Below are 24,073 nucleotides of genomic sequence, written 5' to 3'. Positions count from 1 at the left end.
TTCATCTTATTTCTGAAATAAACATCTAGGGGAAAAAAACACAAAAAACTTAAATTAACTCAATGAGGTATATACCCTCTCATAGCTTTGAGTGTAAAGAATTAGATTCCACTTCATCCAAATTATACAGAGATGTTATTTTGAATTGTATAATTACCGACCATGGGCAGGAAGAATTGCCAGCCGACCATGCCATGCAGGAGAAGGCCTGGATGCAGGGAGGCAGCCACAGAAGCCTGGCTTTCCTTGGTGCAGAGGGTGGTTTCTGCCAGCCCTGCTCTGGGATGCTGCACCTCCGCTCCCTTATTCCATAGAGTGTTTCAAATGGCCAGGGCCGCAGCAGCTGCAAAAGGGACTCTGCAAACACCAGGCTTGTCGGCTCTGTGAGGTGTGTCTCCACTTCTCCAAGGCTGAGCCCATGCAGACAATAGGCCAGCTCAGGAAGTGTCTGCATTCATATTCAGCCCTCTGCCTTGCCTTCCCTCTCTTCCCCTCCCTCTCCTTCCCCTCTGGCCCTGGGGATGTATTTTGCATCCTTTAAATGATCTTGTTTATTCTATGTGTCGGAATATAGTTATCTGAATATTAATTATGGTTTTAGTGAAGTTCATCGGTTGAATGCAGGAATTGAGAATTTCTCCTTCACTTTCAGCCACCTGCTTTGATTTCTCTGTTTATCTGCTTGACTGAGCTGAAATCAGTTTCTGTAAGTGAAAGTCGGCTGCTTGGAGCAGATGTTAATGCTCAGAAATAGTGTACGGTCTGCTATTAGCATAAGTAGCATGATGCTAATAGAGGTGCGCAGCGCCGGTGGCGGCGGTGACGGTGGGAACCAAGGGGCGGTGGCCTGCCCGGTGACTGGGTCTGAACGCTGCCCAGAGGAATAGTGAGAGGCCTGGCCTGGGTGCTGGCACCTCTCTGCCAGAGCCGGCCCCACCCTCTCGTCCCCAGCACCCCATATACAGCCGGCTGGGGGCAGATGATTAATGACGGCGAGGGCCGTAACCAAATTGTAGTGCCATTAGCACCAAGTCACGACTGACAACTAGATACATCATCTCTGAGGTTTCTATCCAGCTAACTAATTTAACTGTGTGAATACGGGAAATGCCACGCTGATGCCGTGAGGCAAATATTGCCAAAGCCAGGAGCCCATTGGTAACAAACGAGAGAGGAGGAATCTGTCAAGACCCAGTGGCCAGATCCATGGCCCTGGCAGGGTCAGCAGATCTGTCTTTGGGAAAACTCCGCCATACACCACATGGAAGCAGATTCCAACGGGCAGCTTACGGTGGAGAACTGGCTGGTGCAAGCCCCCACCTCAAAGACCTCCCCTGCTCCCTGCTCCCTGCTCCCTGCCCCCTGCCCCCTGCCAGGGAGATGACAGATGTCCTTCCAATCAAAGGACAGACTTGATCACAGTAACACCTCTATCCTCGTCCCCCAAATTTCTCCCCATCTCTGCAGCTCCCCACTTTCTCCAGGAGAGGGACTTGCAGGCGCTTTGATGAGAAACAGGTGGGCCTTACTTTTCATAAGAGCTGCTCCTCAAACAGCGAATGCAAATTGTTATTATCTCCTTTTTGTCTTCTTCATTTTTTCTTCTCCTCTTTATTTTACAATGAATCCCATTTGAAATGTGCTGTGTTTGCTCATCAGTAGAGCCTTAGAAGAAATCCTTTTAGAAATGAAAGAATCCCCTGCCGTGTGAATTGTCGCCCTTGAATTCATCTCTTTTAAAAGCTTAGTGGTCCCACACGCCACACTTCTTCAAGCCACTCCTGAATTACCAGGTGATCGATTCTCTGAATGGAAAACCCCTCATTCAGGTGACCCCACCACCACCACTTCTGTAGGGGACAATGGCTGGGGAGATTGGGAGCCAGGAACACTAACTCCACTATGGAAACCCTTGACTCTCAAACTTGTCACTTGCCATGTGAGAGGCAGAACACCTCACAGGCTCTATGTGGCTCAGCAAATCGGGTCCCATCTCTGGTGTTCCCCACCTCCCATTCATGGAATTTGGGGTGAGGCCAAAGGATAATGCCTGTGAAAGCAGACATTTTGGAAATTTTCTGGATGAGGAGACATTTGTGCATAAGCGAACATGTAGTTCTGCTTCAAACCTGCACCCGAAACCCTAGCTGAAGCTAAGGGTGTGGTATCTGGAGCTTGCTGGAAGGCTTCATGCTGGAAACGGCCGCCCATACCAGTAAGCTCAGAAGAAAGTGATGGCAATAACCCAGATCATTCTGGGAAATTTAAGTTCCATGAGAGATATCCAGATAATGGAACCGGGAAGAAGGACTTTGGAGCTTGAATAATTATGCACCATCCCACTTTCCAGAGGATCACAAACACAATAACTTTAGATAATCAATAATTACCTAAACAGACAGCTCATGCCTATGGACAGAGCACTTTCTCCTCTGCAAAGTTCTCGCTTTGCTTTTCTCTCGTGTGCAGTCTGTGACTGCCCTGTGAACAGGTGGAACATTAATTAACCTCCCAATTGGCAGATGAGGAAACTGAGCCTGAATATCACTGTTGAGGGAAAGGGCAGTTATTTCCATAGATAAAGGCCAAGTTCATTTTTATCAGAAATACTACGGTGTCATCGAGCTTTTTTTTTTTTTTTTTCCTGGCCTGCTTTATCTTCCAGAAATTTTTTTTAAAAAGTTGGAGTTCCTGTCATGGCTCAGCGGAAACAAATCTGACTAGCATCCATGAGGACACAGGTTTGATTCCTGGCCTCGCTCACTGGGTTAAGGATCCAGCATTGCTGTGAGCTGTGGTGTAGGTCGCAGGCACGGCTCAGATCCAGCATTGCTGTGGCTGTGGTGTAGGCTGGTGGCTACAGCTCTAATCTGACCCCAACCCCATGTGTTGCGGGTGAAGCCCTAAAAGCCAAAAAAAAAAAAAATGTTAAAATCCTGACCGTGTACTCTACTCTGCTTCTCTCAGGTGCAAAAGCATCTCTTTCCTCTATGTCCTTCAAAGAGGCTATTCTCATTTCCATTAAAGGTCCATTTCTCAATCTGAAAGTGGTTTCAGAGGTAAATGGGGTACAGTCTCCCCCAAAGATAGCCTCCACCCCTCCATCCACATTCCACACACCCCGGGCAGGGGTTAACAAAGGTGACTGAGATTCCATCCCTGGCCTCAAAATACCTACAAAGAAATCAAGTACAAAGCCGCATTTTCCCCAACTGCCCCAGGAACACACATTCAAAGTGCCGGGAATGCTCAGAAGAAGAAAGGCTGTCTCCCGCGGGATGACTTGGGGAGCTGCCGCTCGGGGCGTCCTTCCATCTTGGCCTTGATGAATGTATGTGATTGTGAAATGCAGAGACCAGCAGCAGTGCCGGCCACAAGGAGAAAGCGGGTTGAGCTGGTGGCAGAGAGGAGCAGGACCAGGCTGGGCAATGGGCTCCTGCATGGATGGGTAGATGGGAGCTGGCATAAACCGTGTAGGCCTAGAGGCCGGGAGGTCGTCGACGATCAGGGACCACATGCTCAGGCATTGCTCAAGGAGATTTTACTGGGTTGGTCCACCAGGGATTGAGGCCAGAGGTAACAGGGAGGGCATGAGGGGGCTGGGCTGGGCTTCACGCACTCATCACCCCCACAGGGACCAAAGCAGACAGTGCTCTGCCCTCCTGAACTCCAGTCCCCTGCACTCAATGACTCCAGCTGCACCAGATCCCGGGATGCTGGGACCTGGCTCCCCTCACTCGGGGCTGCATCCTACGTTCTGAGAGCCCAAGGAAACCAGCCCTCCAGCCTGCGCACAGGATGCCAACTCCACGACAGAAACCCTCCAACCCCAAACTCCTCCCAGCAAAGACCCTCTCTCTCAGCACCTTCTCACCCTACCCCGCTGCACCCCCGTGTCCTCTGCTTTCTTAAAGCTTTTGCCTTTAAAACAAACTGCCATTATTAAATAAATAATTGATTCCCATCCCATTTTTTATTAATCAAAGGCTAATCAGAGCTGCAGAGCGGCGTGCAACAACCAGTGTTAGCCACACGGAGTAGGTATAATTCTTGCTAAAAGCAGCGAGGTGCTATTTTTATTTTCCCCATGCAGGCTCATCAAGGGGACATGTGCAGTTTCCATTAGGCTTTGTGAAATACTGAGAAAGACCTCGGGTTCTGGGACTCGGGGCTGCCAAGCTCAGCTAAACAGTCCACACCCTTGAGGGATCTTGGGAGCCTAGAAGGCAGTAGTTTGGGGACCCAGCTCCCGAATGGTGGGGACCGGCTGCTGGGAAAGATGCTTCTTCTGGAACGTGGGAGGAAGACAGGACAGGCAAGCCAGGACTCAGAGAGTCCTCCCAGACCGAGATTCAGGCTGGAACCTTCCCTCGGCTTGAGGCTGAGGGTCCTGGGGCCTCAGTCACAAGCCTGTGAGCCTATTTTCTCACAGGTGGCTCCCCAGCTCCTCCTCCCCCCACCCAACCCCCCCGAACCCCCTTCCCAGCTGAAAGATACCACTGGCAACATAAGGGTTCTAGGACCTGGACCAGATTCTTATCAGCCTGTTTTTTTAATCCTGCTGACTTTTTTCCTTCCTTTTTTCTCTCTCTCTCTCTCTCTCTGTACTTATTGATCCTAAACGAGGAAAAAGTCTATTAATCCTAAACCCAGAGAAGATTAGAGATAGGGCCGAAAGGGCTTGTCAGGACAGAACCACGCGGGCATTATCTCCTGGGAAGGTGACCACATCACCAGCAGGAGGAGGAAGGGGAACAAAGAGTGGCTGCCCCAGGAAACAAATGTGATCTGTCCGTCTGGGCAGGGATCCAGGGAGGGATGGGGAACGATGGTGGTGGCCATATGCGCCCCCTGTCAGCCCTTCTCCATCCTCAAAGCAGCCTGCTGGGCAGGCAGGGGCAGGGGTTTCATCTCTTTTGAGGCTGCAGACACTTGGGCTCTTGCCTGGGGTCGTCCACAAGAGGAAACTGCACCAAGGAACTGCCCTGGACATTCTGCCTGTCCAGAATGGGGGAGCCTGTTTGGGACAGGGGACTGCTGGAATGGCACACAGTAGGGGAACTGAGGAGCTGGATGACCCACGAGAGACCTTCAACAAGTTCCTTAACCTCTCCCTGCCTGTTTCCCCACCCACACACACACACCCGCCCCCAGTAAAACAGACACAGTAATTGTCAGAACCTTAGAGGGTCATGGTGAGAATTATTTGTGAAGAGCCTAAGTGTTAGTCTTATTAATAAATAATTATTACACCTTCATCCAAAGTTCAGGACCAGAGTCTGGTCCACGGTCCTCTTTGCAAGAGGGACAGAGTTGGGGTGGGGCAGACGGGGGCTGGGAAATGCAGTCTTCATGGACAATACAGCAGTTAGCAGTGTCAACTCTGATGTAACCGAAAGCATTTGAATCTGTGCATTGACTAGCATCCATTCTGTGATTGGACTCCCACCCCTACCCCCAGCAAACCCACAGGACTGTCCGCAGCAGCTCCCTCAGGACCCAGCTGCGCTGTATCAACCCCCTCCAGGCCCCACTGTGCACTGTCAGAATCCCTGGAGATGAAGCCCAGGTACCTGCGTTTTTCAGGTGGAGATACCGAGACCAAGTCAAATTCCTGCCCAAGCTCTGGTGGCCGCTGGGTGGAGAGCTGGGTACTGGAACCCCCCTGGGGAATAGAATCTAGGCTCTTATCTCACAACCAGTATCAAACCACAATCTCCCCGAAAGGGTCATGACCGGCTTGTCCAGAGATCTGCCAGCTGCTTGCAAAGAAAATCCAAAACATATAGCTTCCTGGACCCAGAGAAAGGCAAGGCACCAGCTGACTCACCTGCTGGAGCATCTTATCTCCCTCTTTCTGTCCCTGCCCACTTCCCTCTCCCCACTTTCCATCACGAGGGAGCTGGGGCTGGGTTCCTTAGGTATGCCCTCATTAATCTGCTTCCTGGGTAGGCTCCTTCATGCAGCAAGCCTGCTGTGCTGCATCCAGGTCTGAACTGCCCAAGGTCAGAGACAGTGTCTCCAGGTTCACAGGTACCTTGACCCATGTCTGGGACAGAACGCTGGACAGACAGGAGCTCTGTTCCTGCTTACCAGGAAGGCTGGAACTGTTACTATCCCCATTTTACAGATGAGGAGACTGAAGCACAGAGCACTGAGGGTCTTGCCTAATAAATACTGGACTTGAGAGCCTGGTTCTTAACCCTATACTGCACCTCCACCTTGTGGGGTGCTCCACCCTGGAGCCTCAGCCCCCTGGAAAAGCAGCAATCTGGGGGTTTAAAAAGTAAAGTGATGTGCTAAGAACAGATGGCTTGTTTGTTGTTTATTACCTACTTGAAAGGATGATGCTTAGACTCCAAGTTACCAATTTATAGAATAACAGCAAGAGAGGCGACTGGGTAGAGGGAGGGGAAACACAGATCCAGCAGACTGCAATGTTGAGGCTTTAAAATTATTATTATTATAAAAATAACACATGCACATGGTAAAAAGTGCAAGGGGGTGTACAATGAAGTGTGATTCCCCCTCCCACTCCAGACCCCCTCCCACTCACCAGAAGGAGCAGTTTCCTGTGTCTTCTGCCAGAAATATGTCAAGTACAGACAGGCACACGCAAACACACCCACAGACACTTTCTGTTGTGGAAATCAGGACATGCTTCCCACACTGCCATGCACCTTGACTTTCCAGTATATCCTGGCTCTTTCCAGATCGACACTCATGTGGAGCCTCTTCATCCCACTTGGTAGCTGCAGAGCATTCAGTTATCCAGATATTTACTCATTTACATAGCCAGGCCCCTACTGAGAAACATTCCATTTCTAGTTTTGTGTTTTATTAAAACACACACACACACACACACACACACACACGTGTTTCCATTATAGCTCAACAGTAAGGAACCCAGCTAGTAACCATGAGGATTTGGATTTGATTCCGGGCCTCACTCAGTGGGTTAAGGATCCAGCATTGCCACAGGTTATGGCATGGATCTCAGATGAGGCTCAGATCTGGTGTTGCTGTGTGTGGCTGTGACGTAGGCCTAGGCCTACGGCTCCAATTCACCCCCCTAGCCTGGGAACTTCCATTTGCTCTGAGTGTGGCCCTAAAAAGACATAAATAAATAATACACAATCAATATCTTTGTGCACACCACTTGTACACATGTGTGATCCCACCTGTAAAATAAATTCTTGCAAGTGAAATTATTTCTGAGCTTCCTACCTTTTGATGGACATTTATTTCCAAAGAGAATGTACCTAGTTAAGCTCTCATTAAATCATTTTTTTCTATTTCTTGCTTTCCCAACCTCCTTAGTAACATAGTGCATAGTCAGAAAATACTTTATATTTGCCAAGATTTGGGTTTCAGTTCCTGCCCTGACACCAGCTATGAGGCTTTCAACAAGTCATTCTGCATGGTGGGCCTCAGTTTCCTCACCTTCAAGCTTAAGTGTGGACCAGTTGATCTGTAAGGATGCTTTTAGCTCCACCTGTCTGTGATTCTAAGTATCTACTAAGCACCTGCTGTGCATTGAAACTGTCTGAGACCTGGGAGTTCTCCTAGCCCGCAAGAACCGAAAACCCAGCTGGGGAGTGAGTGGAACACACCCAGAGATTTAAGGAGCAACTTGGGACATTCCAAAATCAAGTGCAGATTCGTGTGGTTCAGGCTATTGGCTTGACGATCACAGGAGAGGGATCAAAAGAGCCGTAGCTGGGGTGGCTCCTTGGAGGAGCAGGAAGGGGCAGGAAGAGGCACAGAGGACGTCTGCTGGACATGACAATAGCAAACATTTTTATTCCACCCTCACCCCAAGCCCGGAAAGTCAGCTGGCATCCTCTCTCTCCCCTGCAGTCACCTCACAGTCTGCTTCTTTGCCCACCTTGGGCTGCAACTCAATGAAATGCCAGGTTTGTCTGCAAGCATGATTTGACGTTACAGCTCAGTGAAGATCCGTTCCCATCCCAGCAGTTTCACTAAGTACTGTGTTCTTCATGGAGACATCACTTCACTGTACTACTGGGGGCAGGGGGGATCACTACATATAAACCTTAATTAACCCAAGTTCTCAGAAAACGGAGGGGTCTAATTAATTTTGTTTTCTGGATAACGGAAGGTTAAAAAAGAAAAAGTTTTTTGGAGGCTTGAGCTCCTCTCCTACTTCAGTCAGCCCAGGGTAGGTGACCCTTTTCCGGTGTGGGATCCAAACCTGTGGTCTCCACACTGACAGCCTCAGCGGGCAAGCCTTCCTGTAGCCAGAGGGCCGCAAGTTGGATTGATGGTGGCAAGTTGATGTTAGGTGTCATTTTTTGGCTTTGGGTCAGCTCTCCAAAGCACAGGGCTTGCTATGTTTTCCTTGATGGTTGTGATCTTTGACGGCAGGCTGGCTCATCTTCCTGGGCAGCAGGTGGGGACAGAGGGAAAACCATTGCAGTGCATTGGGGATTCTGCTGTTTGGGGCTTATATCCATTAACAGTATTAGCTGCAGTTTGTTACAGCTGGAGAAGCTCCTGGTCCAGCTGCTGACAAGGAAACTGAGGCCCAGAGAAGCTGGTTTCTGAACTTGGGTGGTGACCACACTCTACCAATTGGGCTCTTTCAAGATGTTTAGGATACAAGACTTGACCAAGGTCCCACACAGTCCGTCAGGGGCAAAGCTGGGGTCTAAACTCTACCCATTGGACACCAAAGCTTCTCCCAAGAGCCCCCCAAGCGCTCGGAACTGCCTTCTCCCTGGACTTTGGAACCTGTTTGTCAGGTGGGGGCCTTGGAGCACCAGACATGACCCTGGGGTAGGTTGTGGGTGGTGAAAGACACAGCTCGACGGCAAGCTGCTTTCAATGGCCCAACGAAAAAATCAATCATAAAGAATCATGCTGTTTTTCATGTAAGTGGCTATCCCCTCAAGTTATCCCCACTTCCAAAGCACTGAGGCCAGAGGAGCCTCAGAAATCTGGAAACTTTCTACCTCCTACAGGTAGGTCACAGGAGACCCACAGCCAGGCAAATGACAGTCACCTCTCGGAATGGAATATTTACCTCCACGAAGCGGTGCTTGAGAGTTGAAATAAAATGCACCTCTAACACCCTTATAGGCTGCCTCACACGGAAGCCAAGAATTGTCCCACCCCTGACCCTGCTACCATCTGGCCATGCAATGGTCCTCTGCCACTGGTCCTCCGGAGGTAAAATGATGATAGAATCATTTTCACCCCATCTGCCTTCCAGAGCTGAGGGGATAATTGAGGTCAGTGACACTCAGATTTCAGTGCCCTTCAGAGAGGGCTTGTGAAACACAGATGGCCAAGCCCCTCCCCAGAGGAAGGCCTGAGAATCTGAATTTCTAAAAGCATTTGTCTTTCTAATCAATTTCCCAGGTGAGGCCCACGGGCTTATTTTGAAGGTCTGGGGCCACACTTTGAGAACGGCGAACAAAGGACATTGTGAAAGGGATATGGCTATTACGTTGTCAAATTTTGTAAAATGCAGAATCTTTATTTGAAGTGGAAAAAGTACAACTTACTCCCTCCAGCATCATAGCTGATCAATTTAAGCCTTCCTGAATGCCATTTGTTTGTCTAAGAATCTGTGGAAGTTTGGAGAAATGTTATAGACCTATCAACCAATCACCAAATGAGTCCAATACCTCATTCTCTCCACACCCATAAGAAAGGTCAGCTCAAGAAAAGTACAGTGCTTGCTCAAGTCCACAACCTGTCTGCTCCCAGACCCTCACCTCCACCCAAACACTGAAGGTTGTTCCCACTCCCCTCCACACCTCTCAGAAATCCAGCAGCCCAGGGCTCTGTCTGTCATGAGCACAGCTGTTTCCTGGTCTAGATGTGGGGGTCCTCACCTAACATGTGGCTATTATCTGAGTGAGAAGGAACACATTACAAATGGAAAGTGTTTCCAGAAGTCATGGACCCCAAATCAGAAAGACCTGATGTTGGTTCCTGCTGGTGAAAACAGATGTTAATGGGTGTGAGATCTGAAGGGAGGGACCAGCCAGCATCCCAGACAGAATGCTGCAGGACCAGTCCCACTGGAGCTCAGAACACACTGGGTGACAGGAGCCACCCCGTGGCAGGCTCAGGAGGAAGGGAAAGGCAGACAAAAACAAGAGCAGGGTGGTCCGAGGAGCTAAAGGCACCAAGGAAAGAGAAGAGGTTGTAACAAAGAGAAGAAGGAGGAGAGCTGGCTGAGAGAGAAAGAGGGGGCTTGAGAGCAGGAACTCCAGAAAAAGGGCGGGAGGTGGAGACAAAGAGAGCGTCAGCCTAGGGCGGGATAGGTCCGAGTGGAGATTCGGAGCGCCCCCGCCTCCCGCCGGGCCCATTGGGGTCTCCCCAACGCGCGATGAGGTCACTGACATTGACCGCTGGGGGATGTAGCCGGAGTGCGCGGGGAGCGCAGCGCGGGATGCAGCTCCTCACCCCCAGGGGGCGATGCCTGGCGGGGGGAGCCCCGTCTTTTCTCCGCTGCCTCCTGCCTCCCTGCCCTTAATGGCTCTGTAATTGATTGGCCTCGCGTCCTATTTTCACCGCGGGCGGCCGGCGCCAGAGGTCGGCTAATATCAATATTTCCCGCGGCTGCTCCGCGGTGTAGATCCTCCTGCTCCAGGCCGCCCCGCCGGCCGCCGAGAGAATTTACCTTTGGTTTAACAAGAAGTGGGAGCTGAGTCAGGGATTAGGGCTTGTCGAGTCAAGTCAACACAAATTTAAAAAAAAAGGGGGGGGATGGGGAGAGAGGAGAAACATTTGTCACCGCGGGGAGCAATCATGACAGCCTGGGGTTAATTGTGGGAAGGAGAGGGGAAGAGGAGGAGGAGGAGGGAGCGGGAGGAGGAAGAGAGAGGCAGGGAAGGGATGAATGAGAAGGGAGAAAGAAAGGAATTTTAAAAGGCATGGAATCCTAATTCCTGGGGTTGGCATTCAAAGCCACTTTCCTTCTTTCCACCCACCTTGTCACCGCCCCCTCCCCAGCCACCAACGCCAATGCCATGGGCACCCCTCAGCCTGACCCATTTCCTTACCTAGCTTTCCCCCATAATCTTATCTGGTCCTACTTTAAGTGGCCTTTTCTCTCCAACCATATGAGACTCATTCAAGGCAGAGAGAGGAGCCAGCTTTATGGAGGTTTGCCAGGCGCTGTACCCGGGGATTATCAAACATTAGCTCATTTAACTAACCTCTTCTACAGCACCAGAAGACAGGCTCTGAGAGCATGGGGCAGGGGCAGGGGCAGGGTCCATCTCCTCCCCACCCCCAGCCCATCCACAGCATCCAAGGCAGCCTGTGTAATTCAGAGCCAGTATGAGTCTGTTGAAAGATGGAATGAATATACAAAGCAATGGGCAGTAATGTGTAGGGCAGATGTTGTGGATACTCAGCGAACCTGAGAGAGTTGCCCAAAGCCACACACTCTTTCCTCTCCATCCCTCCTCCTCCCTTCTTTACCCTTTGTTGACTGATTCATCGTAGATGATGGTGATCGGTGGTTCTGTATTAAAGACAGTGTGGAGACTCAAGTTTCACACTGAGATGAAGGACCAGAGGGGTTCGTGGCAAGAGATTCTGTGAGACAATGGGTATGGGAGCCCAGAAAATCTCTGTAGGTAGGGTTCCTCTCAGCAAACCATGGGGTCCTGCCATCTCCCTAGGATCCATTCTGCTCGCTACCTAAGCTGAAGGAGTCTGTTGATGAGTACCCCATGATGAGCCTGAATTTCCCAGGACCAAGTTGGACAGGTACCTGCTAGCTGGCTCTCTCAGCAGTGGCCCTCCCCCAGCAAGCCTGTCCCTCCAGCCTGGTTCACTAACCTTCTTAGCCCTGGTCAGGGCAGCAGGTTCTGGATCCCAGAGCCAGGGTTAGCCCAGGGATGGAGATGCATGGCAGGTACAAATGGTGAACAATGTAGCTCCCTCCAAAACACCACCCTGCAGGAGAGGTAGGAGGTATGAAGGGACTTTCTGATATCCCAGAAGAATGTCTGGGATCCCTCTGAGCCCTGCCTTTGGCCCCAGAAGAGACCCAGAGAAGCATGAAAGTGGGTCCAGGTCAACAGTGATCTGTCTCTCAAGAGATGCTGACAGCTGAACCTCTCCACCCATCTCCAGATCCATGGGGTCTCACGTCTGTTCCTACTCTGAGCCAGAGTGCTGAAAGGTGCAAACCTGCACATCTGCACTTGTGCCTGACCACACAGTGAGCCACTCTGAGGATCAGAAAGAGAAAGCAGTCCCCACCCCCCTCATTTTCAGTCTAGCTGTGGAGAACGGTCCACTGCCAACCAATTACAGAACAATACAAGGAGGTGACAAGGAGCATTGTCCTATGGGTCTTCACTCTGGAAATCCTGCAGTTCAGAGACAGCTCCCTGGGGCTGGCCTGATATGGGATGGTTTTGTGGAGGGAGTGGACAGGGAGTAGGGTGAATGCAATGCCAGGAACTTGAAGAGGCTCAAACCAATGGATCAAACCCAGGAGACCCAATGTCACCTGCAAGGTGGGCTCAGAGAGTCTAGAAGGAAGCCAGTGATCAGAAGGATGGCCCCAGGGCCCCTGGTGGGCACCTGCTGCCCTGTCAGCAGATGCACAATGAGGGTGGGACCACTGAGAGGGCCTGGAGCTCTATCAAATCAACAAGGATGCACCTGTTTAAAATCCCTCTGCACCACTTTCAGCTCTTCTGCCAACCTTCCTATTAATGTGAGAAGGATAATACATTTTACAAGCTCACTTCATTGTCCCCCTCCAAAACACACACACCACACCACACCACACCACACACACACACACAACCATCTTGTCGGACCTGGCAGAGTCTCAGCAGAGAGGTGACTAGATGTTCCCCTTGCAATTGATTCCTTTGTCCCAATCTCAGTCCATCCCCTCTCAGCTCCCCCTGGGTCTTGGGCCAGGTCTGGGGACACAGGGAGATGTGTATACCTGCTGGTGGTGGTGCTCGTGTCCAGCATGGGCCAGAAGCAGAGAAGAATCTGAGATGGTCGGTGTGCAAAGCAGTAGATTCTGTGTGACAAGGGCAAGGAATTAGGAATAGGAAGGATTGCAGGGGTCAGAGGAAGTAGGACACTTTTAGAAAAAAACAATCTAAGGGCTGTCTTTCCTGAGGCATCACTGTGTGTGCTGGGCACCCAGCTTCTAGGATCTCATTCAGTTCTCACATTTCCCCTCTCTGCTTACAGGTGCAGAAACTGGCCATGGGAGGTTAAGAGCAGAGGTTAGTGGAGTTTTCATTGTGGCTAAGTGGTAATAAACCCAACTAGTATTCATAAGGATGTGGGTTCAATCCCTGGCCTCACTCAGTGGGTTAAAGGATCCGGCATTGCCGTGAGCTGTGGTGCTGCAGATGTGGCTCAGATCCCGTGTTGCTGTGGCTGTGATGTAGGCTGGCAGCTGCAGCTCTGATTCCACCCCTATCCTGGGAACTTCCATATGCCATGGATGTGGCCCTAAAAAGCAAAAAAAAAAAAAAGCAGAAGTTAGTAGTAGAGATGGGGTTAGACCCAGGTTTGCCAACTTAAGGGCCCCAACTCTTAAACTTACTGGGTGCTGAGTGATGACAAACTGCTGTAACCAGAGGGATGAAGGGGACATCTAGTATCCCTCTGTGACTTAAGAAAAAGAAGCTGGACTCTCCTGCATTCTCTAGAGTACATGAGATGGCGTCCCCTGCTCTCGGTGACTGTCATTCCTCAAGCCCCCCTGCCTGTGTGGCAGGATGAAGGACAGGCTTTCACAGGCAGACAGGAGAGGCCAGGGTCACCGCCGGCAAAGGCGCACACAGCGCTGCTCCTGCAGCCTAGACGGGTGCTCTGATCCTCTGCTGGAAATGTCACGCGGGAGACAGGCAGGCTCTGATCTTCAGAGAGCTGCGGTGCATCTGTGATGACATGTGGGCATCAAGATTTGCATATTTATTATAGATAAGCTGTCAAAATGTATGTTGTCAATTTCACCTTATACTCCAGATTTAATGGTGCGCGTAAAGGACAGAAAATCTTTAATATTAATATTAATATGATTTTAGATTATAAGACCGCATTGTAGATATCAATCAGCCAACCCTTAAGGACATGTCACTCAAGTTGATATAGTTTATAGAAAATTAATGTAATCCATCCTGTATGATCTATTACAGGGGGCATGAAGAGAAAGAGAAGAGCGTGTGTGTGTTTGGGGCGGGGGCTGAGGGGCATTATCACTCACCCGCAGTTTTCCATACGTGCTAATTTGTGTTTGTGCCTGCAACATCAGTGGCGAGAATCCATGTATTTTAGACTGACCTCAGAGATCGGCCATGCACACTCCTTCACTTTGCTATGAGAAAACAAAGGCCCAGCTAGGGGAGTGACAAGGCCACAGTCCCTTGGTTAAGGGGTGACAGAGGTGGGGTAGAGCCCAGGCTTTGTGAAGGCCAGCTCTGCCTCCATGCCCACTCTGCACGATGTGCCCCCAAGGCCTCCAGAAGCTGGGGAAGGTCATTGGTGGAAGCCCTAAAGCCCCCTGGTACATTCATTTCCCCCCATCCCCAGTTGGCAAGAGGCTGCCTGGGAAAATGTCTTATTCATCTCTTTCAAAGGATCTCAGAGGTCCCCTGGTTTTTTTGAAGGGACTCTTCACATAACAAAGGGCCTGGAGGGCCATGGCAGGGTGACTGCAGAGGGGCCAAGAAAGGCCTCAAGGCCCTGAGGCTTGCCCATCTGCATTCCAACACCTGCGAACTTGGCATTGACCCTCTGCTTGCTCAGATCCTGGGCTGAACATCTGCTAGGGCTATGGCAGAATGATGGGAACCAAGTGACCACCAAGGAACATATGATGTCATAAGACTGTTCAGTCTAGGTGGGAAGGGATAAGCCCATGTCTTAGGATCTAGGCTGAAGCCTCTGCCCTAGCTCGTGTGGGTGCCAACAGAACTAGGCAGACCCTGAAAGGAAAGGACTTTCCTTTCCTTGGAAAGCACTTCCGGGTTCCAAGGAGCCGGTGGGGCTAGAGAGGCCTCTAGGCTCCAGCTCTGCGCTTGGGTCCTGTCATCCCTCTGCCCACACAAACCTGTCTTGCTTCAACTACGCAGGGGAACAAAAACCCCAAATCTGTTGCCCTCCACCAGTTGGGTCAACAGGTAACCTAGAGGCCTTCTGGAGCAGAGAAACCAGAGTCAAAGCCTGTTCTCTGAAATGCTCGGAAGTAACCACTAGCTGACCAAACAGTCCCTCTCTAGGCCTTCTTTCTACTCCCATAAAATGTTCTCTGAAAGGTACAATGCCCACAGCACCCTCGGGTGCTTTCTGTGGCTCCGGGCCTGGACCTGTGCACCACTGGCCTTTGCCAAGGGCCCAGGATGTAGGCAGAGAGGAGGAGCTGTTCCTGGGAGCTTGGGCCAGGGCAAAAGGCAGCCTGTTCTTCTGTGGTCAAGTTCAGCCAATTTGGGTGCCTGGGGCTTGAGGGGAGAGAATACAGACCTGGGAAGTTGAGGAATGGTCTCTCTGATTGGCAGCCCAACCCCCCTCCTCCAGGGCCACAAGTTCTTGGGAAGCCCTAGTCTTACCGTAGGGGTTGGGGACACAGGATCCTGGTCCCTGAGAACATCCACAGGCCCATCTTCACTCGTGGTTCTCCCCAGGCCTCAAGAGAACACCTGGTCTCCCACCAGTCGGCCAGCCCAGGACTTTGCGGCCCTCACCTAAGTCCCCAGTTCCTGCTCTGGCCCCCCCGGCTTAACCTCCCTCCAGAGGACAGGAATTAGAAAAGTCTTGGCTCGGGTGGTTCATGACCACTGGAACTTACATACATTCTCATTTCTTATCTGAAGTCAGACAAGCCCTGGCAGGGCTCCATAAATCACAGAGGCACAGAGGGCAAGTGAGGCTCGGGCCCGCTGGGGGGACACTGGCAGCCAGGGATCCTCAGCAACTCCTAAGGGACCCAGACAGACAGAGGGGAGGGCTGGGCTGCTCACAGATCTCCGCAGTGTCTTATTTACATACCGCCACAGACTGACAACACCTGAAGCATTTTTCATTCTGTTCAAACTACAAAAGCCTCCTTGGGTACCTCTGTGTTCGTGCTTCCATACAATGGCAAAGTGCTGATAGGAGGAATTTTTTTTTTCTTTTTTAATCTTCCACCAAAGCCTCCAAGAAAGATGACCCACAGAAGGGGGAGGAAGGAACAAAACAAAGCCAGACAAAATAAGGAGGGCACCGCGCCCCTGAGCAAGCTTCTTTCTCTCAGGAAATGCAGCAAGTCTGGCAAGGGTTCCAATCTGGGAGAAGGTGGCCACCCCTGACCCGCAAACTCCACCTCTCCCCAGTTGCTATTCTGGGTCCCAGCTATTAAAGGCTTAAAGCTGGGGGGGAGGGGGGTGGCGGTGTACAGTGAGGACACACTCAAGTGTCCAGGAAGAAAGGAAAAGCAGGTGGGTTCAGAGCACCCCCCACCTCCATCTCTGTGGCCAGGACCATAGAAGCTGCCCATCTCTCTGCAGACTCTTAGCACCTCCAGGTGGAAATAACAAGAGACAGGTCTGTGTTTCATCCAACTCCAGGACTCTTCACCTGATGCTCTAATCCCCTGAGAGAGGGGCGGGAAACCCATGATCAGTTTTCAGGGATCCAATGCCACCCTTGAAACTCTATGCAAAATGGCTTGTTTGTGTGCATACATGTGTGTGTGCATTCATGGCTGTGCTTGCACCAGGGGCATTTTCCTAGGACAAATGCCTTGAGTGTCCATCCAATTCTCAAAGAGCAAGGGACGCCTCTGAAGCATTAAGAAACCACTGGGCTGCCCACAAGCTGCTCAGCAATGGAGTCGGGGCCTCTTGAGTCAGCGGGCTACCTGGCGGTACAGAGTGAAAACCAAGGCCCTGTACTTAGTAAATCAAACTCTAGCCCAAACAAGATTGCCTGGGGGTGGCAGGGGCGGGGTGGGGGGGTGCTCTCCAGGCCCTAGCAGCCATCAAGGGTCAGGGGGCTCCGTGCCTTGGAAGGGAGGCCAGGAGGGCATGCAAGCTGGCTGTGGCTCTGATGCCGTGGGTTCTCAGCATCTCTGGTCCTCCATCCCCCGTAGCCTGCCCGGAGGTTATTTTCTCTCTCTGACCCTGTCTGTTTATTTCTGTGTCACCAATATCTGTTTTTATGTATTCTCAGGCCCCCACTTCTTCTGTTTCCTCCATTAATACTTCTCGTTCAGGGGAGGATAAACAGGGTCATAATCATGCCATAAAGTGAGCCACGGGCTGCATGTCGCTTATTGCCCAGGGGTCTGCTAATTGGAATTTATAAAGTTCAATAAAAACTATAATCCAATAAGGCCTGAAACTCTTCTTCATTTATCTTAGGGGTAATATTCCACCTGCCCGCCCACCCGCCTGCCTGCCAGCCAGCAGTGGGAGGCCAGGAAGCAGCCACCAAAAGGGCCTTCCCCCCGGGGGGCCACAGAGTGCCCTGGAGTGGTTAGCACTCGATCAAGAGCTGGGTGGCCAGGAAGGGAGCATGGAGGACCCAATGGGACCCAGCCCCACCCAGCAAGCCGTGGGACCCCCCACAGTCCCAGCACTGTCTCTTGCACTGCAACAAACTCTCCCCCTGTTACAGCCCCTCATCTGTGCTATGCAATTATCTCTACCCCAACCCTGCCTCCCCTAAAGTGTCCAGGAGACTCAGGTGACCCACTTCAGGGAATCCTGTGGAATGGTGATGGACTTGAACGTGGGATTGAAGGTGCCCGTCCCTGGCCCCAGGGGGTCCACAGAGCAAGATATCACCACATAGTGTACATCCTAACCAGAGCGACAGCCGTATCCATCACACAGCCTTGCTCCATCCACCACCCATGACAAGCCATTTCCCAGACTCCACCAGTGAGAGAGGCAAGTGAAGTTGGGAGTGGTGCCCACAGCAGCTGCACCCTGTGGACCAGGGCAAGGGGCAGGGGGTGACCTGAACTGAGAGGGTTCCCAGACATGTGACCTCTTGTGCTAAAATGATAACAGGAAAATGGTCCATGCAGTGGGCTGAATGTTGCAGCCTCCACCAGGCAGCTCTTGAGGGGACCCAGCCCACCCCTGCCTGGTAGCCACTCTGGGAACAATATCACCCCACCCCCATCCCCCCACCCCCCACCCCCGCCCAATAACTCTTGCAAAAATTGTGGAGTTTCCCATCACCTCCCAGGAAGCCCTCATTTGAAAAATAAAAGAAATGCCCTCTAGCAGGAATAAGACCACACCAGAATTCCAAATGCAAACAGCTGGCCCCTTGCTGGGCACCCTCTGAGTGGGAAGGGGGAGCAGGGCACTCAGCTGGAGATGCCAGCCTTCCAACTGAATTCACCGATGGGGAGCAACTCATTCCCACTGAATTCCTGACTTGCTCAGGGCCAGGTGGAAGACAGAGTCTACAGAGCCAGCTGCCCCCCCACCCCGCCCAGTCCCCATGCTGGGGGGTGGGCAGAGGGTGGTACCAAAAGTAGAAGGCACAGCCCCCACAGCCTCTCAGGCCTAGGCAGTCTCCCATGGAGATAAAACAGGCCATCTTATTGTCCTAATACATCTCCTGGGGGAGGGAGGGTAGGTTGGGAAATGAAAAGGGGGGCAGCCCAATGATGTACCCCAGGGCCAAGCTCTAAGCTAAGGGGACAGCCGCTGTGGGAGACCACTGCCCAGGCCACAACAGCTGTGGGGTGAGACACCCTCTCTGAGCCCAAGTCCCTCATAGCCAATAGCGGAGTGGAAATAGCTAAGACTTCAGAGCCAGACCTGCCTGGGTTCTAAATCAGCTTCCGACCATGTCTGTTGTGTTTAGCCTTGAGTAAGTTATTCACCGTCTCTAAAGCTCAGCTTGAGGAATCGTGCGACAGCTTATATAAAATGCTGACCGCAGCACCTGGTCCACGTGTAGTTAATTCTAGCCACTGTCGAGGGTCATTTATATTTTGTGTGAAATGCCCAGATGGAGATAAGGCTTAGTCCGTGGCCATGGTCAGGGCTCTGTCTTCCCTAAGCTCCCTTTGCTGGCCAGGAGCCAGGTTAGAGTCAGCACCAGGAGAGAAGAGTTAGTGACAACCTGAGTCAGTGGGGAGCTGACTTGGACTTTGGGGTCAAAAAGAAATTCAAAGAGGAAGTGAGGTGCAACGGTGATGGAAGAAAGACCCAGGTGGATGGGGGCAGAACCCCCCAGCAGAGGGAACAGCATGTGCACAGGCCCAGAAGGGAGCAGAGGCAAAGGCCTGGTGCACAGGGAAGGCACAGCCTAGGTTGCTGTGCTTAGGATGATAGCAAGTCAGAAAGTGATTTTTTTTTTCTTGTTTTAACCAGAAGAGGAATGATCTAAGACCCTAACCCTCCTGATCCATCTCCAGCCTCTCCATCCTTTTCCCTTCATAGCTTCATCATTCATTTATCCATTCATTCATTCATTCATTCACTCCACCAAAATATATCAGGTGCCTCCAGGTGCCCAGCCCAATCCAGGTGGCAAAGACCAAGCATCTCCTTTCCTGTGGGATGAAGTACCTCAGTCCAGCCAGGGTCCTGTCTCTACTACCACCCCTACTCCCCCCGCTGCCCAGGAATTCTTTCCTTTCCTCCACCCGGTCCAGTCTTTCAGGGCAGGGCTGAGGCCCCCCACCCCCTCTGGAAGCTCTGTCTGTCCTTTCTGGTCATCACCTCCCCTCTCTTCTTGGTGGAGCAACAAAAACAGGAACTTCCCAGGCCTGAGGTGGACCCTAGGACAGAGAGTGGCACTCCCACCTCTAAGGAAGTCCTCAGTTCACTGCCAAGGTCCTGATCCAGCACCAGCCTTGTGTCCATCCCTTAGGTAGGTCTGTTTGGTCTCACGGGGAAGACAATGAGCTCCATGAATGAGGGGCCCTGCTACACTCCTGGGGGGGCGGGGCAGAGAGAGCCGCACAGCACTGGGAGGAGGACTTACTTGTTGCATTGGTAAGGGCGAAAAGCAGAAAGCAAAAAAGGACTAAAGGAAGTCACGGGGGAGGCAAAACCGAGTGTGATCCAAACCGCAAATCCACCTCCTCCAGGCTCTGTCAGGCTTTCACCGTACTGTAAAAACCACGGCCGAACAGCAAGCCAGCTCGATGACAAAGAGAGATAATTGGCTCTCATGCAGATTTAAGCCCAAAGTTATCAAATAATAATAGCACGCAGAAAGAGACACAGTCAAATGGGCCTGGAGTGCCCGCTTCTTCCAACAGATGAGGATTTGTTAAAAGTCTCTAAATTATGCTCCTGCAATGGAACAGGGAAATGGGGCATTTAAAAAAAAAATTTCTTGTAATGCTTGGATACATTTTTAAAAGTTCCTTTATAATTAGGGCTGTAATTTATATAATTTATTTTTAAAATATCCTTTTTTTAATTTCCACCCGGTCCAGTTAAAGTTGAACTGAAAAGCCCAGAGTAAATGATTTTTTTAATAAAACCGTTTAAAGGAGCCCCAACCTGAAGCGAAATAGATATGTGGATTTTCAGAGGAGGGAGGGAACAAAAAATCATATATTGAAAAAATAAATTTCCTAACCCATTTTACACCCCGGATTTTATTACCACCGGAAGGTTTCTAAAATTCTAATTCCCTTTGCTTTCCTTAAGATGTTTATTTACCACAAGGGCCTCTGTGGGCTTGGGACTGGGGCCCAGTGGGTCAATTTCAGATGAGTGGCCAACAGAGTTTTACTTCCCCCTGATTCCTCATGTGATTTGTCTGTTTGTGCATCAGCCTTGCTCTTCAAGTGAACTCTGAGTTCCCTGAGGTCAACACCATGTCCAAGGAAGGAAGCTCCACTTCCCACTCTTTAGCATCTAGCAGTGCTGTGCATACAGTAGGTGCTCAATAAATAGTTGCCAATCATGTGCCACACTGTGGAGAAGCCCTCACTTGCCAACCTAGTGGGTACCAGGAACCGTTGCTACCTTCACAGGCAGTTTTGTTTCCTGCTTATAATACCTTCTTCCTGAGTGGCAGTGGGGAGGGGGCCTCATGTTTTGCTCATAGTCAAAGACCCCTTCAGATGAGGGGAAGAGGAGCAAAGAGCAGATTACCTTGAACACCAGGGCCAGAGATCATAAGAGCTCTGGGCATCTGCGATGGGTTGGGATGGGGAAGATGCAGACAGAGGTACCAAGAAGCGCTGTGAACTAGACACACTGATTCCACCATTTCTCCAGGAATGTCAGCATCTCTTCTGTTTGCTGGGCTCAGAGGTGCCCATTCCACACCTGTCAGAAGGCTTACATGTACACATACACGCACACACAGACACACACATGCAACCCACCTGCATGAAAGGAAAAGGGACAGACTTAGATCATTATGAACCAATTGGAGGACATACGGGAAAACTGATTAGAAATGCAGCTGTTGTAGCAGGACAAGGGGTGAAAAGATTCCTCAACACCTCAGGGAGGTTCCATCGAGGAGGGGGCATTTGAACTTGGCCTGAAGGCACAGGTTGGATAAAAATAAGCATAAGGACCAGGGAGAGTATTCCAGGGGCTAGGATCAGCGTGAACTTGGGCGGAGTAGTGGGAATGAGCAGGTGTGTCTCAGAACAGTAAGAAGAGCTGCAGAGAATAGCCTAATAGATGAAACAGGAAAGAGAAGGTTGGTCCTGGTTAAGGAAAGCCTGGGATAACTGCAAGAACAGAAAAAAGCAAGCTCCTCAGTAAGATGGTCCTCACCCTGTCCAATAGTTCTGGGAGCCTTTCTCTTTGGAGTAAGGCTCTGACTGGATGAGCCCATGCCTCATCCATGGACACAGGTTTGCTGAACACCCATGTCATCACAGAGACACCCAGAAAGATGAAACTCAGCCCTGCTCTCAGGCTGCTCCTACCCTGTCTGGGGGGCCACCTCACCTCCCAAATGACAGACAGGCACTAAATGGGAGGGGTGTGGCTGGCAGGCAGAAGGGCAGGATGGTGCTGTTAGAGGTGGTACAACTAGGGAAGACTTCTTAGAGAAGGGGAGACCAGAGCTTACTCTAGAAGGATGAAGGGAGCCATACTGGGGAAGGGAAGCCTTTGCTCCATCCCCAGTCTCTACATGCAGCAAGTCCAGGTGGTTGGTGGGTGGTGGGCAGGTGGAATTTTCCTCCTTTCCTGCGGAACCTCTGGAGGAAGCATTTTTTTTTTTTTTTTTTTTTTTTTTTTTGCTTTTGCTTGGGTCCCTGTGCCATGAGATCACACCAGACCGCTCCCAGCCTCTAGGATTTCCGCATGTCTCAGAAGGCCTCTTCCCAGGAGTTCCTGTTGTGGCTCAGCAGGTTACGAACCCAACTAGTATCCATGATGATGCGGGTTCGATCCCTGGCCTTGCTCAGTGGGTTAAGGATTGGGCACTGCCATGACCTGTGGTGCAGGTCGCAAACGCAGCTCTGACCTGGCATTGCTGTGGCCGTGGTGTAGGCTGGCTGCCACAGCACCATTTTGACCCCTAGCCTGGGAACTTCCATGTGCCGCATGGCCCTAAAGAGAAAAAAAAAGGCCTCTCCCCTCAGCTCCCTGCTTTCGGTGGTATACTCATGGGCCCCAAAGGCCAAGTCCTTCTGCAAGATTCCCAGAGAGAAAGTCACTTCCTGAGAAGTCAGAGAGGAGGAGGGAGTGGAGGAGAGATTCATCTCCTCAAACGAAGCACTGATGGTAAGGAACTGGCTCGGAGGGTCCTCACCATAGCACCTCCTGCCATGCTTCCCTTGAATGCTGGGCTGGAAAGTAGGAACTGCAGCTGAGAGACCGAGAGAAACAATAAAGGTGACTGAAGAGTGACTTGAAAACAGATCCTTCTTCCAAATGCCACAGGAGGGTGGGAAACACTCTCCCAGCTGTCCCTTGCCTTCCCCAGACCTGGGAAGGATGGCAGAGCCCAGGGCCCCAGACTGATGCTTCGTTGCCAAGGAAACGGCAATTACTCTGTGAGTTGGGTAAGGTTTTTCTGCCTTTCTTTCTTCCTTTCTTTTGTTTTTTAAATTCTGGGCCTGATGAACTACAGTGGCCTGGCTGCCCACCCCCTCCTCTATGTCACCCCCCCTTCCCCCCAGCACGCTGACTCTGCATTAAAGGTCGGAAGGGCTGTAAACTGTTGCTTCCAAAATGACAGATGCCTCTGCTTGGGGTAAGCACGGCAGCAGAGAAACCATTTGTCAAAGTATTTATAAAGTGGGTGGAGATGCTGAAGTTGTATTCCCTCCAGGTTAAAAAAAGAAAGAAAAGAAGAAAACGGCAGAGAGCCATGAGGAAAAGAGGAATCCAGCAACCTAGCTCACAGAGCCACTCTCCTTTTTTACCAGCTGGAGATATTTATTGAGTGTTACGTGCTGTGGTGGATGTGGGGACGGGAAGATCTGTGTTCCTGCCCTGCGGGGGCTTCCAGTTTGGGGCGATCCACCCCTGGGTAATCAGAGGCAGTGCTGGGGGTATGAGAGGGGTCCAATGCATGAATGAGATCCAGAGTGTCCCAAGCCAAGTTGGAGGAGAGCAGCTGTGTGGTGAGGGTTCTGGGGCCCATGCCCTGAGGGAGACTCAGCCTGAGCCGGTTTCCCAAGAGGAGAGCACAGAGGAGCAAAGCGTTTTGGGTTGAGAGTGATGGGCTAGAGCCCCATGGAGGGCCCCTAGAGGTGGGGAGACCCATTCCTCACAGGGAGCTTGGTGCACCCAGGGAGTCCAGACTCAAACATCAGTCACCTGGGCAGCACACCATGGGACTGGGGCTGGCACAGTGCCTGGCTTGCAAGAACAGCTGATGCTTGCCTGTTGGAAAGATGAGTGAGTGAGTGACTAGGGCAGCTTGTGGTTCTGGCTCTAAACACATGTGGATTTTAGGGAAGGGAGAGATTGGCGAGCACTTCCTGAAAGAGGCTGTACCCTTCATTTATCCATCATTCACTCATTCAACAGTTCACAGAGCTGCCTGGGAACTGGGGACACAGAGGGGACTCCTCCATGACCAGGAGATGGGATGATAAATGGTAAGTGGTGCCCCTGGGTGAAGATCTAGAGGCTGGACTCTTTGCAGAAACGTCTCC

At 51.2% G+C, this 24,073-nt stretch overlaps 1 protein-coding gene across 46 annotated transcripts in view; it reads left to right on the top strand.

Moving 5' to 3' along the window:
• The window catches only part of CELF4 (CUGBP Elav-like family member 4), a 313,441-nt gene that overhangs the window by 30,534 nt on the left and 258,834 nt on the right, over nucleotides 1-24,073 (top strand). The window lies entirely within an intron of this gene.

The sequence above is a fragment of the Sus scrofa genome, chromosome 6 (genome assembly GCF_054392235.1).
Source record: "Sus scrofa isolate SSC_HxYL_T2T_F1_AM1 chromosome 6, Sscrofa_HxYL_maternal_Yorkshire_Landrace_v2.0, whole genome shotgun sequence".
In the NCBI taxonomy this organism is placed as follows: domain Eukaryota; kingdom Metazoa; phylum Chordata; class Mammalia; order Artiodactyla; family Suidae; genus Sus; species Sus scrofa.
This window is presented reverse-complemented; position numbering and strand designations above follow the sequence as displayed.